General features: G+C 42.1%; 1 non-coding gene across 1 annotated transcript; it reads left to right on the top strand.

Moving 5' to 3' along the window:
• The first annotated feature begins 3,850 nt into the window (after window positions 1-3,850).
• Window positions 3,851-3,923, top strand: TRNAG-CCC. Its single transcript has one exon. It is a non-coding gene; the product is annotated as a tRNA-Gly (tRNA).
• Window positions 3,924-4,488: the final 565 nt, after the last annotated feature.

Genomic DNA, 4,488 nt, shown 5'->3' with positions numbered 1-4,488 from the left:
GTGATGGAATACTTGAAATGTAGCTAGTGCAACTGAAAACTTGAACTTTTTATCTTATTTAATTTTAATTAATGTAAATGTAAATTTATGTAGTCAAACTCTGTACGGACAATGTAATTCTAGAGCCAGAATTGTTCCAGGCAAAGAGTATTTGCTAAATGAACACTTGTATAATGCTTGGGCATTATTTGATGATACTGGGATAAGAACAGAGATAAAGTTAGTATTATCCAACATGTATTGATAATATTCCTATTGAAAATGGGCCAGTTTGGAAGTTGTTGGCCCTAATATCAAAACGAAATGGGCAACAGTGGCTCCAATGATACTGAGAAATGCTTGTGTGTGTCACTCAGCTGTGTCCAACTCTTTCGGACTGAAGCCTGCCAGGCTCCTCTGCCTGTGAGATTTTTCAGGCATGATGACTGGAGTGGGTTGCCATTTCCTTCTTCAGGGGATCTTTCTAACCCAGGGATCAAACCCAGGTCTCCTGCTCTGGCAGGCAGCTTCTTTACCACTAGCGCCACCTAGCACTGTAAATATGAAATCGTTTAATCCACACACTCAATCTCAAAAAATCTGAGTAAACCATTTCCTCTCATTTTACACATAAGGAAACGGAGACACAGAGAAGTAAGGTAACTTATTCAAGGACAGGCAGCTAATGAAGGCTGGGTTCAAGTCTAGGTTGCCTGGGTTCTCTTGTGTTCTTTAGCGTCTGTAATATAATGTCTAGGTGAGCAGATACCTCCTAATGACTGGGGTGGTGTTTGTTGTCAAAGCTACAGGTCTAACTTTACAGTCAGATGGATTTGGATGGATTTTCTAAGTTAAACTCCCTGTATCCAAGCACAGCGAATGTAAGGCATAGTGCCTTTGTTTTGTTTGGTTTGCAAGCATCTACACCACGGGTCCTCAACCTCCAGAATCTAATGTCTAATGACCTTAGGTGGACCTGATGTAATAATAATGGAAGCAAAGAGCATAATAAATGTAATGTGCTTGAATCATCCCCAAACCGTCCCTGCCCCATGTCCTTGGAAAAATTGTCTTCCATGAAACCTGTCCCTAGTGCCAAAAAGTTTGGGGACCGCCGATCTACACAAACTCTTGAAACTCATCCAATAAACATGTACTTTGTGAAACTGAGTGTCAGAGGTTGTGTTAGGTTCTGGAACTACAGATATAAAGAAGCTATGTTACCTTCCTTCCAGGAGTTCTTACACTAGTAAAGAAGTGTTCATAAAAGCAGATTATGAAATGTGATCTGTACAAAGATGAAAACATAAAACTAGATTCTGGAAGCCAAGAGAGAGAGAAACACTTGGAAAGAATGGATCCTGACAGTTGGGGGCCCCTATTTGACTCCACTTTTGTTCTGCAAACCCCCTGACCCTCATTCGTGCTGTAAGACCCCCCCAGAGTCATGGTCACAACTTGTAGATTTGTGTTTGACCCACATCTGTCATTGTTAGCTGGTGACTTGGTCATTGTTAGCAAGTTGTTCTTTCTTTCCATAATGGGTTCAAACATTCCTACCTTATGGATTTTTAAAAAATGAAAGTAAAACTGAGATCTTACTGAAAAGATCCAGTGCAAAATGTAAACCACTATGCCAATGTCAGGAATCTCTCTGATTAGTTCAACTATACCATTGAGAGAGGGTAGAAAAGCAAGGTTTTTATCCTAAAAACTCTTGGGGACTAGATGACAGGCCCATACATGAATAATGAATGGAATAGACTCCCTGGAAGGTGTCTAGACTTCAGGAGGAGGGGGCGGTATCTGAACTAACATCATCCCAAAGGATCTCATTTGCAAAATGTACTGTTAGTGCCTGGGTTGGCACAAGTGAGTTGCATTACAGAAGTCTGGTTGGAAGATGAAAGATAAAGGACAGCACATGGAGTATGCAAGGTGGTGTCTGCAGGCATCACTAGTGACAGTGTAGATCTACATGTGATATTAGTGGATCACAAGAGGGAGAAAGCAGAGGGTCCAGGAATATTTGAGAAAGAATAGAAATCTGTGAACTATGACTTGAGACTCATCAATTTGGCATAAAAAACCCACGTTTGTGAAACACCATACAGCCTTAAAATCGACTCTCAAAAATAGTTTCCCTTTAGTCTAACAAAGAAAAGAGTAAATAAAACCCTAATACCAGTTTGCCTTAAGCTGTATCACCCAGATTTTGCAAGTAAAGAAAAAACCTAGAAAGCTTAAGTTATTTGCTCAAGGCTTCACAGTATAACCAATAAATAAGAAAGAATTTCTGATGTGAAGACCATTTATTTCCACCACACCGTAGCAAATAGGCAGAGTACAAGGAAATGAAGTTGGCCAAGTTGGTTAATGACTGATGTCCCTGGAGAATAAAGTGAAATTGCAATTTAACAGGAGAGTCAGGCCTGGATAAGCTGGGTTGCCAGCTCTGTGGACCATCTTAGATCTATTTATGAGCCTTTAAAACAATTAAAAAAAATTTTTTTTTTTTTTTTTTTTTGGCCTCACCTGCTGGCATGTGTGATCTTCCTTCCCCAGCCAGGGGTCAAACCAGCAGCTCCTGCATTGGAAGGGCAGTCTAAACCCCTGGACCGCCAGGGAAGTCCCTATGACCCCTTTAACTGGGATTGATATTAATCAAAATTTATTCAAGATTTTCAGTGAGTTAAACAGGAGTAGAGGGTTACATCAACCTTTAACCAGATTCAAGGATGGAGGGCAAAACAGTAACTGTTTGGCCTTTCCCCAGGCAAACTCACTTTCCTGGAGGCTTGTCTGCAATGGCCAGAGGCTGTCTTCTTTGTCAGCAGAGCTCTGAGAATTTGCCTGAAAACAGAAGTTCCTTGGGCTGCCCTGGGGAGCCTGGCATCCCGTGAAATCCGCTTATGAAAGAGGGCTTTTGCCTGAAGCTCTAACTATCTCTTAAAAGGCAAGGGAAGACAGTGGCAAAATATGCAAGGGATTCCAGCAAGAGAAATGAATTTGGCCTTCATTACCTAACTTTGCAGACAGAAATCTCTCAGAGCGGCAAGCCTCGACTTTTATTGTGCAGCAATCTTGTTAAAATACAGATTTTTAAACAAGGGATCTCGTTAAAATGCAGATTCTAATTCAGCAGACCTGGGGTGGGGGTGGAGCTTCTGCATTTTTAACAAGCTCCCAGTTGATGCTGACGATGGACCACAGGTTCGGTAGCAAGGTGAGAGCATCCGCTTACAGATGGAATTTGCCCCAATTCTCCACTTGCTTTCTCTGGAGCAGAGAGTCTCAGAATTTAGGTCACATTAGAATTTCCTGAGGACCTTGGAAAAAATGCAAAGTTTGATTGGGTAGACCTGGGTGGGTTCTAGGAATTTGCCTTACTAATAAATACCTCAGCTGTCCCATTTTCTAATTAATGTAGCTTTAGGGGAAGTACAGTGGGGACCCAAAGTACCCAGCAATGCTCCAGAGATGCTCAATGGGGCCAGTACGCAGCTTTTGGGGCCAGTAAGTCTTAGCTAGTGAGAGGTTCCTTTAACTGGCTGCTGCTGCTAAATTGCTTCAGTCGTGTCTCTGTGCAACCCACAGACGGCAGCCCACCAGGCCCCCCTGTCCCTGGGATTCTCCAGGCAAGAACACTGGAGTGGATTGCCATTTCCTTCTCCAATGCATGAAAGTGAAAAGTGAAAGTGAAGTCGCTCAGTCGTGTCCCACTCCTAGCGACCCCATGGACTGCAGCCTACCAGGCTCCTCCGTCCATGGGATTTTCCAGGCAAGAGTACTGGAGTGGGTTGCCATTGCTTTCTCCCCTTTAACTGGGGAACAGTATAGAATTCAATTTAAAAAGTTCAGCCTAGGGGCTTCCCTGATGGTCCAGTGGCTAAGACTCTGTGCTCCCAATGCAGGGCGCCCAGGTTCAATTCCTGGTCAGGGAAATATATCCTACATGCTACAACGCAGAGTTCACATGCTGCAACTAAAGCTTCTGCACGCCACAACTAATACCTGGCACACAAATATATATGTGTGTGGGTGTGTGTATATTTATATGTGTGTATATATATGTATGTATTTATATATATGTATATTTAAATGTGTTTATATGTGTATATATTTACATATGTATATATATTTATTGTATATTTAAATATGTATGTATATATGTGCATATATATGAAGTTCAGCTTATAAATTCAGCAAAATAATATAAAGTTAATGGGGCCTGGGGCTTCTGCATTGCTGGGCAGAGAAAAGGAATCTCAGATCTCTTCTGATTGCACTCCTGCTCATTTCAGGACCTGCAATGTGATGAGCCACGGAGAGTGACAATAACTGACCCCAGACTCCCAGAAGAGGGCACGTATAACAGCCCCTAGAGGTCCAAACACTCTGTAAGAAGGACAGAGGACACATGTAGCTCTCCAGCCAAAATTGAGTCATAATTTTTTGTTTTCAGAAACTGTTTCTATGGAAACTCACCATCTAGGTCTCTTGGTCTCT

Source organism: Cervus elaphus, chromosome 32, assembly GCF_910594005.1.
Source record: "Cervus elaphus chromosome 32, mCerEla1.1, whole genome shotgun sequence".
In the NCBI taxonomy this organism is placed as follows: domain Eukaryota; kingdom Metazoa; phylum Chordata; class Mammalia; order Artiodactyla; family Cervidae; genus Cervus; species Cervus elaphus.
Note: the sequence above shows the minus strand (reverse complement) of the source record. Positions and strands in the feature narration are given on the sequence as shown.